The sequence below is a fragment of the Dasypus novemcinctus genome, chromosome 5 (assembly GCF_030445035.2).
Source record: "Dasypus novemcinctus isolate mDasNov1 chromosome 5, mDasNov1.1.hap2, whole genome shotgun sequence".
Taxonomy (NCBI): Eukaryota; Metazoa; Chordata; class Mammalia; order Cingulata; family Dasypodidae; genus Dasypus; species Dasypus novemcinctus.
The window spans coordinates 154,944,888-154,958,958 of record NC_080677.1 but is presented as its reverse complement, the minus strand read 5'-3'; the positions used below and the strand labels follow the sequence as shown (position 1 = coordinate 154,958,958).

At 54.9% G+C, this 14,071-nt stretch overlaps 1 long non-coding RNA gene across 1 annotated transcript; it reads left to right on the top strand.

The window, feature by feature from the left end:
* Positions 1-7,569: 7,569 nt before the first annotated feature.
* Positions 7,570-12,023, top strand: LOC111761191 (uncharacterized). The gene is made up of 3 exons (XR_002794622.3): positions 7,570-9,354; positions 9,808-9,884; positions 10,444-12,023. It is a non-coding gene; the product is annotated as an uncharacterized lncRNA (long non-coding RNA).
* Positions 12,024-14,071: the final 2,048 nt, after the last annotated feature.

Sequence of the window (14,071 nt, the reverse complement as noted above, 5' to 3'; positions counted from 1 at the left end):
TACAAGTTTCACACCATGTCAGCAAATTCCTGAGAAGGAGGCCCTTAGCTGCAAGGCTCATAGAAGTCAGGCAAAGAAATGCCTGGAAAACTAGTCCCGAACAAAATGTCAAGTTGAAAGAGAGCTCGGGCCGCCTCAGGCTTTGTGGGGCTTTGACGTGGGCAAGATAGAAGGGTCCCTGCTGCCCTGCTCGGCTGGGGCTGAGCTGGGGGCCCCCCGGCCTTAGAGCAAGGGAACCACTCGGTGCTCCCCTTAGGGAAATTCTACCTGGAATGTCTTTTAGAAGAAGGGCGGATGCAAGTGACATGATGACAGAGGCCCTTTGGAACAGGGCTCCCTCCCAGGCAGAGCAGGGCCTGAGGCAGGGGACAGCTCAGAGGACGGCCTGTCTCACGGTCTCACCCAGAACAGGCTCAAGGAAATCTTCGCCCGGTGGTCCCAGGAAGCTGTCCCCGACTCACACCGCCTGGGGTGTCGGCCCTGGATCTGCCCAGGTTTCAGGTAGCACCACGGGCTCCAGATGCACATGGACCCTCTCCTCCTCCCTGCCGTAGGCTGGAATAGACCCGAGCCAAATCTTCTGGAATCTGAGCCTTTTGGAGTTCCCCGGACCACTATTTCCTCGGGACAAATGTCTTAAAGTTTGCCTCAGGCCCTCCTCCCACGGCCACCCCATTTTAAAGTGTCAGAGAACCTTTTAATTCAGGGCTAATGTTCTGCTTTCTGTTGACTTTGGTTTTTCAGTGCCAAGTATTGATTGACGAATTTCCCTTTAATTGACGATGCCCATAATCACCGCACGATGATGTACACTGAGAAGCACGGGGCACAAGCACGGCAGTTGGAAATGGAAGTGGATGTGGCCGTCCCCTCCAGGAGAAGTCCTTAGGGACTTCTGATGGAGACAAGTGCCCAAGGGTGGACCCAGGGTTTGGGAACTACAAATTGGGGTGTTCAGAGCTCAGGGCAGCCGTCGCTAGGAGCTGCCTGCTTGGCGCCAGACCTAAATTGCCGCCTGCTCTGCGGGAATTTCGTAGGGGAAGGCGGGTCCTTTCTCAGCCCAGTCTGATTCCATTTCCCTACAGAGGCTTCCTCACGGCTCTTATCTCCTTTTTTACATAATTGTTTTTATTAGAGAAGTTTTAGATTTACAGAAAAATCATGCAGCGTTCCCATCTACTCGCCCCCGCCCCCCATAATTAACATCTTGCGTTGGTGCAGTGCCTTTGCTACAGCTGATGACAGGATATTATTATAATTGCACTGTAATTCAGAGTACATCAGGGTGCACTGTTTGTATTGCCCAGCCCCATGGGCTCTTTAAAAAGTTTTTATTCTCGGAACATGTATAACCTAAAATTTCCCCTTTTAACCACACTCAAAATGTATAATTCAGTGCTGTTAGTTACATTCATAATGTTGTGCTACCATCACAGCCACCCATTACCAAAAAGTTTCCCTCACCTCAAAGAGAGATTCTTGCCTCTGTTTTCTCAGTTTGACTCTGGTGGTCTACGTCACAGAGATTGTGTTTATCGTTGGCACTAAACAACACTGCAGCCTCTCTGCAGAAGGTCTGTGCTGCAGCTACCATGGTCCTCATTTTTTGTAACAGTTTGGGATGACTCGGGAGCACGACGGTCTGTGTCCTGCTTGGTATATGGCAAGAAGATTGGGATCAGTGCTGGTTTGAGTCTTTTGTGGACCCCAGAAAATCCTGTTCTTTAAGTGAACCTGTTCCTGCGCCTGTAAACCCCCTGGGGACGAGACCTTTTGAGTAGAGTCAGTTAAGGGGCCTTTCGATTAGGGTGTGGGTCCCCGGGTGTGTCTTAAGCCTCTTACTGGAGTCCTTTATAAATGGAGGATCAGAAAGACACAGACACAGGAAAAAGTTGCAGAGACAGGGAAGAACCCAGAAGCTGAGAAAAAGGTCCCAGGAGCCGAGGAAGCCACTTTATGCAGAAGCTGAAAGAGAGGTCTGGAGGAGAGGGGAGAGACAAGTCATAAACCTCAGCCCCTGTAGCTGAGCTCAGGGAGAAAATGAGCCTGGAGGAGAAGGCAGAGACCGGCAGGGCTGCCATCGTGCCTTGCCACGTGGCAGGAGTCCAGGATCACCTACAGCTGACCCTCAAGGAGAGAGCTTTGCTTTGGACATTTTCCCAGCCTCGGGACAGTAAGCCTTTAACCTAAAAAATTCCCATTATAAAAGCCAGCCTATCCTGTATGGTATGCATGATTGTTCTGTTAACTCACAACTTCTCAAATTTAAAAAAAAAAAGCCAACCCGTATTTGGTATATTGCTCCCAGTAGCTTTTAACAGACTAAAACAGGTGCCACTGGACATGTAGACGCTTCCAAGGCTGTTGTCAGTGTGGTCCTGGGGGAGGGGGGGGAGTTTGTGTGTGTTTTTGGTATAGAAGCCTCAATTGGAAACACTTGTTTTGAAGTTATAAATGTCAGAAAGAACTTTATATAAATATACCCTCCCACTTCTCCCACAAAGTAATTAAAGAATTATGGTCGAAAGGCATAGAGAGCTATCTGTGGCATCTACAATTGGGTCGCAAAGGAGACTTATTCTCATCCACCACCACCACTGCCCTCAATAGTGGCTGATGGGCAATGGGGAAGATTCAGAAGATCCTGCTCCCACGGGTTGCACCCCGTAAACCTTTCACGTCTTCCTTTTTTCCTACGGAGTAAAAGAGATTATTTAATTTCATTCCTTTATTTTACTGATAGAGAAACAGGCTCAGAAGGTACAGGGACTTGCCCAAAGCCACAGAACAAATTAATGTTCTAGAATCAAGTCTTCTGATAACAACGAAAGCGCCAACAGTTGAGTCAGTCTCCTGGGCTAGACAGCAGAAACAGGTCTTTTACTGGAAAAGATTTTTTCAAGCTACTCAGAGAGAAGGGCTGTTAGGGAAGAGGTTCCTACCAGCCCTTCATTAGGATGTTGGTACATCACAGCCATTGTTAGGTTAAAAGCCCTAAAAGGTTTAGATAAGGAATAAATACCTTCCAAGGCCGGCGCCCTGGGTTCTTCAAAGCTTTCTCCACTAGATTAAAAGGCCAGCCCGGGGCTCCCAGGGGAGCAGACCTGAGCTGGAGCACCCTTGGAACGGGTTCCTCACGCTCTGAAAAGAGGGGCTTGCCTTCATGCCTGCACCCAGGATTTATTGGGTCACTACAGTGTGTCAAGCAAGCGAGTCAGAGAAGGACCCTGCTCCTCAAAGGTGACACCCAGTTTGCACATCGACACAAACAGCAAGAAACAAAGAATTCAGACAGTGAGCGGGCTCCGGGAAGCTGGAAAGGCTCAGACGGGAGTCACTGGGGGCTGCTGCGGAGTGGAGGGTCCGGGACCCAAGAAAAAGCCGGGCGGAGAGCAAGGCTCCAGGCACATAGGGTGGCGGGGGTGGGGGTGGGGTGGCACGAAGCTCGGCTCTTTTAGGATCAGGGGTTTGGAGCACAGGGGCTAGGGAGAGGGAGGAGGTGAGCGTGCCCAGGAGGCCGGGGCGGCCCCAGGCGGCCTGCGAAGCCGCAGCGCGACCCTCCGGCGAGCGCGGCCCCCGGGGCTGGCGCCCTCGCTGCCCGCTATAGGGAGCCCGCAGCGAGGGCGCCGCGGGGGGCCGCCTCCAGCCGCAGCGCCTCTGGCCTCCGCCCGGGTGTTTGAAGCATGCCGCTTAACCCGCCAGGTGTGCGAGAGCTGAGTTCAAGCCCGCCGCAGACATGGCACCTGCTTTTCTGGCTATTGCACGTCCAGTTGGGTTCCCTTCTGTATCCACCGCAGGGTTCTGCCCAGGGAAGCACCCACACGTGCAGATCCCCCCCACCCCCCCTCCCGCATCTCCCAGCCCAGGGCCAGGTTGGGCCGCAGGGATTCCTGGACCCCCTGAACACGGCTTCCAATATCCTCTTTCCGAAGAGGGAAACAGCTCGAAATGCCACCGCCGGGACCTCCAGCCTGCACCCCAGCCATGCGGGAGAATCCACCTTCCTGGGAGAACACCACCTGGTCGTTGGTCTAACAGAGCGCGAGCTCACCGGGAAAATCTTCAGCCATCAAAGGCCGCCGGGGGAGGAGGCCGGGCCTCGCCACCAGGGCCTGGGATCGCGGCGACCCGCGGGTTCCCTCCCCTGCCACCCGGAGAGAAAAAACCCTCCGCCCTCCTGGACTTCCCAGGCACGCGGCAGCCAGGGCCGCCGAGTCTTGCACACACACACACAAAAGAGATCTTTTTCCCTATCTGACCCCATCGTCACCCACTGCCGAGCTGGGAGCAGAGGCCCAGTGCCCAGAAGCCCCTGGGGAGCTCGTTTGCAGCGAGCCAGGGCGTTGCCGCGCCCCCTGCGCTGGAAGAAAGCAGCCTTGTTTCCAGGCGCACAAAGGGCGCGCGACGGGCGCCGCCAGCTAAGGGCCCGGGCGCTTAGAGACGCCGGCCCTGGGCGCGCGCGGAGGCGCGCCCCCGGCCATCCCCGCCGCCCGCCCGGGCGCGAGTTTCCCAGGGCCGCACCCGGCGCCCTAGGGGAGGGCGGCTGGCCGGGTCCTGCGGGCTCAGCCCGCCCCGCTTCCCCGGGGCAGACCACGTGGGGGCGGCCCGGGAAGGCGCGAGCAGATGGGGCAGACAGCGCCGCCGCCTCCGCACCCATGCCAGCTTAGCCCAACAGGTCCCGCCGAAATGTGCGCGCCATCTGCTTTGCCTTAGCCGCTTTTTGAGCAAATTATGTTTATTATGTTAATTTATTTTAGTGTCAACAACACCAAATGACACAGTTGCTGCTAAACAACATCATTATATAGCTCATTCTGGCATATTACCAGCGGATTTTTTTTTTTTTTTTTTTTTGGTAAATGCGACAGGAATAAATACATATTAAATTGTCGATTTGTTTAAAAACGACTTCAGGATGGTAAAGAGTTCTGCCAGACGTGGGTTCAGGGCAGGGCAAAGGCCACAGGGAGGAGGGAGGAAAGGGGCAGGTGGCGGTCCTGGGAGGGGAGGCGGCAGCCGTGGGGGGTGATGGCCCGCTGCTCGCCCAGCTGCGCGTCGCCAGGGCTTGGCCAGGAACCGGGGCTTCCCAGAACTGCAGGTTGAGTTGGAAGAAAATCAGGCCTCTTTCCAGACTTCAAGCTAGGGCAGCGAGAAGAGTCCTGGACCCAGAGCGGGCACCCCTTCAGTGCCTGGGCCTCCAGAACCAGGCCACGACTAAAAACTGGGGGTCCTACAATAATGAAGTTGGTGATCATCCCCCCCCCCCCAACCTCCACCAATAAACTGCTTATTTCCAAAGAGAAGAGGGAGAAAAGAGGAATGAGGAATGGGAGGAGAGCATGAGACAATATATGCCTGGAAACGGATGGAATCTTTGCATTTCTGCATGGAAGGTGCTGCGATCCACAACCTCCTCGGGGACCAGTGACTGTCACAACTGCCGACAAGATGGATCTCCAGGGAGCACCGAGAGGACGCCCACAGTCCATCAGTTAGGTAGTGAGCAACAGGAGGAACTGCGGGCAGAGCAGGGCCTCTTCCACCCAGCTGCACCGAGTCTGACCATGGCAGAGGGGCTGCCCTGCCCAGTGGGGTGAGGGGACACTTGCCTGCTGGCCCCTCGGCAGCTGGGAAAGCCCCGGGTGGAATGTGCACAGCGCAAATAACCCTGCCCGCTCAGACTTGGGTGTCCTCTCGGATATTTGATTTCAGAGACTGGGTCGCCTGTCGCAGTTGACTATTTGCCGACAGAAGGGGCAGAGAAAAGAAGTCTCCTCCCCGCCCCGCCCACTTGTCGGGCAGCTGCCGGTAGACAGCCGCGAGAGCACAGTGGCTCCTGTTCACCCAGATGGCTGACCTTTTGATGGGCTTGGGGGGGGGACTGTCTGAGAGTCCCAACTAAATGGGTCGCAGCTGTTCATCGAGGTCCACCTGGGTGCTGGGGGCCTAACGAGAACATTCTCTGAGGGGCCCTCCCCTCCCCTGTGCGGGACTCTGTCCCCACTCCTTCTCCTAGAGCCAAGGCCTCTTGACCCCTTTAAGAACCGCCCGGCTCGGCCCTTCCAGGTCTCCAGCAGGCCTCCTGCCTCTGCTCACTCTCCCGTAAGGCTCCCACTTACCCTTGCTTCACCCTAAAATAGGCGCCTCGGTTGTGTTTCTTCAAGGGCATTTTCCGTGTACCTGGGGCCAAGTCTTAAGTCACAGGAAAGGACCTATAATCGTGAAATGTGCCTTCGGCTCATTCTAGGGACCAGAAGAAAAGGTGCCAGGAGCTTTCCAGCCCTGCAGGAGCTCCTTGGCAATCCCGAATCCATCCTGGGCGCCCCGGGGGCTTTACAGACTCTCTCCCCTTTGGGCCGCACGGGGTGTTCTAGAGCCGGGAAAAGGGACGTGAGGACGCGCTCGGCTGGGATGCTGGCCACGAGGTGGTGCTATCGGCCCAGGGCGGTCTAGTTGCCCTCTGCCCGAGGGGTGGGGGTGGGGGTGAGGAAGAGCTGGAACCACTTGGGCGGGGGGACCGTGAGTGACCAGAGAGCAGTGTCTGCGCGGGGGGATGATAGGGGTTTGTAACTCCTGGGGGCCGGGCTTCAAAAACAAATTTCAAAACCCTCCACCTCGTTCTCGGTCTCTGTTCCTAAAGCCTGCAATTCTCCGGTGCTTTCTGGAGCGGCGGCTGGGGCTGGGTTTAGGCGACAGGCTGTGGCTCCCGGAGGGGGCGGGAGGAGCGACACCGCAGTCCTAAGGTTGGGGCGGGACCTGACGGCGGCTTTTTCCCGGAGGGTGCGACTTAAGTCCCCCGGCCGCCCGGTCCGCCAGCTCCGGCTGCTCGGGGGTCTCGGCCTCCCTCCCGCCTTCCTAGGGAAATCGTTCCCAGCCCCGGAGCCGAGGCGGGCGGCGCAGCTGTGAGCGCCCTGGCCGCGCCCCCGCCCCTCCGGGCTCACTCCTGGGCGCTGCAAAAAAAAAAAAAAAAAAAAAAAAGCCAAGATCTCTGGCGCTTTCTTTCCATCAACTGATGACCACATGTCAGAAATAAACGCCACCCCGTATAATCACAAGCCACTGGGGAGAACATCGATTCTGGATCCCAAAAGCAAAACTATCAAACAAAATGCTGCAAGCGAGTCTTGTCTCCCCCCCACCTCCTTTGGGTGGGGAGGGGGGGATTTAAAGAACAAACAAACAAAAAGTCGGCCAGTATCCTCGCACAACTGCAGCTGATTTCCTGTGTAAACGAAAACCATGTGATATTCCATAAATGCTTCCAGCTCCAAATTACAGGAAATGAAAACCATCATGGAAAAGGCAAGCTTCAGAATCAACTCCCAGCTCAGATAGCATTACAGCGACCTTTCGATCCGACGGCGATCGGGCCGCTGGGCCCTACGTGGAGTTCAGGAGAGTGGCCGGGGGGCTCGCGGGCGCGCTGGGGCAGGCCGCGGGGGCCTGGGAGCGCGGCGCTGGCACATTTCTTCTGCCTAGAGGGCTGGGGTGGGGTGGGGGGCCACGGTCACACCCCCGGCGAGGCGTCTGACAACCCAGCCTTTCAATTAGGAACCCGGGCGAGAAAAGTAGTCTTTTCTTTCTGCGCGCCTCGCCGAGGTCGGGTGGTGACCCTCCGCTCCGGCGGTGGCATTCATATTCATGAAGGCTAATTAACTGAGTGCCCCGGCCGCGCCGGGCCCTTCCCCGCCGGCGGCGCGCGGCCCCTCTCCATCCCCCCCGCGGCTCGGGGCTGGGGGAGGGGGGGTGTCTGAGGCCGCCCCCTCTCCCCAGGGAGGCCCGGCCTCGGCAGCTGCTCCCCGGCGGGGGCCACCGAGCGCGCACATGTGCGCGGGGAGCGCGGCGTCCCGGAGCGCGAGAGCCCGCGGGCGGGGGGAATTAGCCGCCTCATTTGTCGCCGGCCTAGCAACACGTGCTTGCTTCCCCGCGAGCCGCCGCCGGCCCCGGCGCCTGGGGTCGCAGGTGGGAAGGGGATGCTCGTTCTAAGGGGGGCTCTAAGGCTGTGCGCGCCTGGGTAAGTCGTCGTCCCCGCCCGGGCTCCACGGGTTTGGCCTCTCCCGCTCTCCAGCTCTGCGGACAGCTGCACCCCGAGAGAGCTTCCAGCCGCCAGGCTCTCCCAGTCGGTGTGGCCGCCCAGGCCGTGGCAAGCCGGCGATACTGGGCTCCGGGAGGTGGCGGGCGCGTTGTCTGCCCCTCTTCCTGTATCATCCAAGCCCCTCTGGTTTAAATTTTACCGACTGACTTGAACTATCCTAAGGAAACTAGAGGCAACGTAGAGAGTTTTCTCATGGATCCTGGCTCTGAACGTCCCTCCTATCTCCTCGGGCGCCCCTTGCCTCTTTCTGCTGCTGTGTTCTTGTCAGCAGAGGGGCTCCCTCTCATCCACAGGGTGGGAAGAAGAGGCCCACCTCCCTCAGCTCACATCTGATGTATTCTGCAGGAGCTGACCTGGAGCTGCCTTTCCTGATTGCACACACAGCTCATCCGATTGGCCCAGCCTGGGTCACTGTGCCCCGCCCTAGTCAATCAATTGAGACCTGAGGGCAGAGCCACGTGATGCCAACAGGGCTGCCAGAGGCCTACCCTTGTGGGTGAGGGGGATTCTAAAGGGGGGAGCAGGCCAGGCAGGCCTACTGCTCCAACTCACAGCCTGGTTTCAACAAAGTATCTTGCAGAGCTGGGCCCCCTGACCTCCAGCTGGCTTCACCTCCTAATACAGAGCTGGGTGCCAGGATTCCCTCTACAGGGTTCAGGGGCATGGGTAGGGCATGCCTGGCCTCCCTTGGCTTCTGGCAGGGAGCCAGGAATGGAGACCCAGGGCCAGGTTTGTTCCCAGGGCCCCACCATCACAAGAGATGTGGAGCGGCAGTCAGAGTCCTAGGAAAGAAGGCTGGGCGTTGGCTGGCCAGGGTGCTGGCCGGTGCCCTCCACCCTGCTGTGACAGGAGCACTGGGGTCCCTGTCGGGGCCAGTGCCTCCAATTCTGAGGGAACCATCGCTTACCTGCAGCTATGACTTCCAAATCAACAAAGCAGATCAAGTTGGGTAGAGAAGATTCAGTCATAAAAAAGAAAATCTACTCTGGCCAGTCACAGAAAATGGATTTATGAGGCGTATGAGTCAGGACAGGCTAACTGCTGTAACAAACAATCCCCAAAATGAAGTGACTTAATACAATTGACATTTATTTCTTATTCATGTCACAGCCCAGATGGGTGAATCAAGGACTCAGGCTTCTTCCATCTAGTGACTCCAGCAGCTTCTGCGAATCTCATTCTCTTCCCTGGAGCCTCTGCATTGCGCTAGGAGGAAGAGCCCGAGGATTGCAGGGAGGCTTTAGGCAGCAGGCATGAAGGTGACACATCACTTCACCCACAGCCCATTAGTCAGAATATCATATGGCCTCACCAAAGGGCAAGGGAGTCTGGGAAAGGCCATCTAGCTGTGTGCATGCCCCAGGACAAAGAGCATTGGGCTTGCAGAGCATCTGGCCATTCTCTTAGTGATATTAGATGACCCTGGGAGGTCACAGAGTCACGGGCCAGGGAGAGTCAGAGCTGAGGCTAAAATTTTGGACGCACCCCCCAAATCCTGCCCTAGAAACTTGATGGGGAAGTGGTTGTTGCTTCTGCCACACCTAAGCACTCAATGTCATAGCCATGCTTGAGTGCAGATGCACCTCTGCCAGCACTAAGGAAGCTGCTGGTTCTGGGGCCCGACCTTCCTACGTCTGGGAAGCAGCTGTGGGTGCCCCCACCCTTATCAGAGGCACCATGCACAGCCCACTGTCCCTTGTCTTCCCCTTTAGGTTACTCATTCCAGATTCACATCTAGCAGAGGAGCATCTGAAGGGCGGCACCTCCGTCTCAAGACTTCATCCTTCCTGTAAGAGAGGCTGGGAATTCGAGTGCTGGCTTTTATTCTGGGAAGGGGGGGGTGGCTCCTATTGTGAGATTTTCCTTCAGTAAAAGGAGGTCAAAGCCACAAACAAGACAAATGTGCTGCACTGGAGGGGGCAGGAAGGGAGGCCTCCTGGCAACTGCAGAGTGGCTGGGTCCAGATAAAATGGTGCTAGGGAGGAAGTATGGGCTCCAGTTCTTTTCAGGCAATCCCCAGGCAGAAAGGCCAAGTGGCAGGAGCAGGTGCTTGAAGCTGGGAGGAATATTAGAAGTTGTCTGTCCCGTCTCTGGCTCAATGCAGGAATCCCCTGAACCTCAGCTCCTCAAATATCCCCAGTGATGGTGACTCAAGACTGCGGTGCAGGCGGCCTTTCGAATCACACTCATTCTTTTTAAGGGGGAGCAGAAAGCTGGCTTTCTCGAACCTCTGCCACTGGTCCTCATTCTGTCTTGCGAAGCCACCTGGAACACATCTGTCCATCTGCCATTCAGCTATGTGATAAATTTTATGTTCACCATGCTGTCCTCTATCTTCTGCTCTCCAGGTTGAACATCCCTAGTTCTTTCCACCCAATCCTCACCTGGCCCTGGTCATCTGCTTAGGGGAAGCCGTGGACACAAAGTCAGAAGGACATAAGCCCCAAGTGGTAGAGCTGTGGATTTCACTACACTTCGTGCACTAAAACTTCTTCAAGGACGGACATCGGTGTTCCAGTTTTATTGATGGGAAATGGAGGCCCTGAGACATCAAGGAATAGAAGAAATCCAGGGTCTAGGTCAAGACTGAAGCCACTGCCCCACGTCACTGTGGACGCAGCGCCCACTAGGTCCTACTCCTCTCTGAGCCCCTCCAAGGAGCACCTACCTTTGTGGTGGGACACTGGGCCTGCATGGACCCCCAAACCAGGAGGGTCTGCCCTGGCAGTCCTACTCGGGAGTTGTCACGTGGGCACCTTCCGACGATTACGGCAAACAGTGGGAGACACCATGTGGGTGGAAGGAAGCAAGTTCTCCCCTGGCAGCCCTCTAAGGCATTTCCCCGAATGTGTGTGCACAGCGATTTAGGGGGGAAAGGCTTGTTTAATCTGAACTTTTCTGTTAGGAGAAAGAAGGAAATTTCTGTTATCTTTCTGAAAGCACTTCCTGCCATCTCGGCTGCACTCAGCCTAATGGGTCCCCACGAGAAAGGAAGGAAGCTGTCATTAGAGGAATCACTGGTAATCTTGCAGGCGGGCTGCAAGTGCTGCTGTAATAGAAGTTTTGGGCAAGTTCAAATGTGGGTATTTTATAGGCTGCCTCAGCCATCAGGACTGAACTAAATTCACAGTTCATTCCCAAAGCCCTGGATGTGCTGGTGCATCTGTCTTATTCAGTGCCCTCGTGGTTATAAAGGAAATAGATGTTTATTTTTTTAAATAATATATATATATATTTTAATTAAATGTATTTTACACCCCCCCCCCGCCCCCACCCTGCTGTTCTTGCTGTCTGTGTCCATTTGCTGTGTGGTCTTTTGTATCTATTTCTCTTTTTGTCTCCTTTTTTCTCCTCTAGGATTCAATCCTGGGGACCTCTGATGTGGAGAGGTTCCCTATCGATTGTGCCACCTCAGTTCCTGGTCTCTGCTGCACTTCACCTTGACTCTCCCCTTTGTTGCTCTTTTGTTGCATCATCATCTTGCTGGGTGACTCACTTGTGCAGGCACTGGCTCATCATGCAACACTCAGCTCACCGTGTGAGCACTCACACAGACACTCGGCTCGCCACGCGTGGGCTTGGCTCACTGTGTAGGCACACTTTCTCTTTTACTTTTTTACCAGGAGGCCCCAGAGATCAAACCCAGGTCCTCCCACATGGTAGTCAGAAGCCCTATCACTTGAGCCACATCCCCTTCCCAGATGTTTATTTAAAATCTCTGGAAAATACATACCTATGTAAAGAAAAAATAGAAATGCCCAGGTATAACAAGTGAGTGCCTTTCTCCCAAGTTTTTAATACTTATATTTGCATGTAACTATTAACGCCATCCTGTTTTCACAGCTTTGGAGACTTTTATCCTCGTTTAATCTTGTATCATGAGCCTTTTGCAATATGGGTTCTTCGAGAATAAAGCTTTAGTGTTGAATCACTTTCCTTCTTTCATTTGCTTATTTATTCCATTAGGAAACAAATCGTATGTGCCCGGCACTGTTATCAGCTTTGAGGACAGCTGGCATCTGGCCTTCGGGGGACTTAGAATCTGGTGGGGGAGGCGACTGGTGCTGTGCAAACCTGCAGAGGATCAAGCCAGCTTTAAAGAGGGACCTGGCACAGTTGGGTGGTGGGACAGGGGCTGGCGAGACTTCTGTGAGGAAGAGGGGACGTCATCAGCTTTGGGACAGAGGAGGGGAATTAACAGGACTTGCCATGTAACTCAAGAAATAAAGGACGGCTTCAAGGTTTGTTGCTTGGAGTCAAGTTTGTTCCCCTAAAAGATACGTCAAAGTCCTAATCCAGCACACCTCAGGTGTGACCTGATGGGGCTAGGGTCTTTGCAGATGGAATTAGTTAAGACAAGCTCTCACGGGAGTAGAGTGGGCACCTAACCCAATATCACCGGTGTCCTCAGGAGAAGAGAGGAGACACATAGACAGTCGGAGAAGGGGGCGCGAGGACAGAGAAGTGCTGCAGCTGCAGGCCAAGGCACGCTGAGACCCTGGAGGAGGCAGGCAAGGAGGCCCCTCCGCAGGATTCAGAGGGAGTGTGGCCCAGCTGACACCCTCCAGCAGGCTGAGAAGACAAGCGTCTGTTGTTTTAAGCCTCGCAGCCTGTAGTTTTTGTCGTGGCAGCCCTAGGACAAAGACGAACAGCCAGACAGATGGCTGTCCTAGAGTAGCAACTGCAGGTGGTTTCCAGTTCTCTCATGTCTGCTGGTAATAAGGCGGCAGTGAGCATCCTTCAACGTAAATCTGTCAGTGTCTTCTCTGCTGATTACTGGAGCAGACCGTATGGAAATGTTTAAAGCTTTGGATATATATGACCAAACAGTTTTCTGGAGAGGGCTTCCCTCAACAACAGTGACGATGACAGTGATGATGATAACAGTGGCAGGTCCGTGGAGCATTCTCCTCCTGTGGACACACCATTCTAACACTGTCACCCTTTTCTACCCACTGACTCCCACAGCCACCGTATCCCCGTATTACAGGTGAGCTAAGGGAGACACGGTGGAGAGCTACCTGGCCAAGGTCACCCCCCAAGGAGGCAGCAGAGCTGAGCTTCCAGCCCAGGCTGACCCCACACCCACCCTGCACTACCACACCAAATATTATCTGTTAATGTGGCCAATTTTGTATTTTTCCCTTGCATTTTCTTGAATACCGGTACAGGTGAGTGTTGTTATCTTTCCTTTTCATTCTCTTTCCTGTTTTCAGAAGCCATAGTTGCGCGCCATGTGGTCTGTGTGTGTGGAGTATGTGTGTGCAGCGTGGGCTGCAGTGTGTGTGTGTTTGTAAGAGGCGTGCATGTGTTTGCATATCTGGGTGTACCGCTTAGCTATGTCTGCGAAGTCGTTTCAGGACCAGGAGCTCTGGAGTCGCACGGAGCACTGGGAATTGGTACAGATTTCCTTAGGTCTCTGAGGCAGTTTCCTCCTCTGCAAAGTGGGGGTGGCAGAACCTACCTTTAGTGTGGAAGGACAGGAGGGGCCCATGAGAGGCGGGGTTTGAGGATGGAAGGAAGCCTGAGGCCTGGCAGGGGGGAACCCTCACCTTGCCCAGCCCTCTTTATGGGGTCTGGAGGGGAAGGCGTGTTCACTCACAGTTAAAGGCCTGGTGGTGGTTTGTGTTTTTTTCTAGTTAATTATTTTTATTTTTAAAGTAGCTTTAGATCCTCTAAACATTACATAAGAAACTGTAAGGGCTCTCCGTAGGAAAGGCCTGATCTTAAGTCCTCACCAAGTTTGGGAGCCTTTGGGCCACGTGTTCTCTTTCCCTCCCCCCATGGCCACCGGACAAGCTCCCTGTGGGTCATTCTCCCGTGTCTCACGTTTTTTATAAAGCCCTCGAGGAGCACTGGGATGTAGGGGCCTGCCCCCACATTAAGGCGGCATTTTCGGTAAAGGAAAGAGAAAAAGAAGTCAAAGCCACGCCAACCAGCTCTTAGGAGCCCAGAGATCACCTGCGGTCCGAGGGG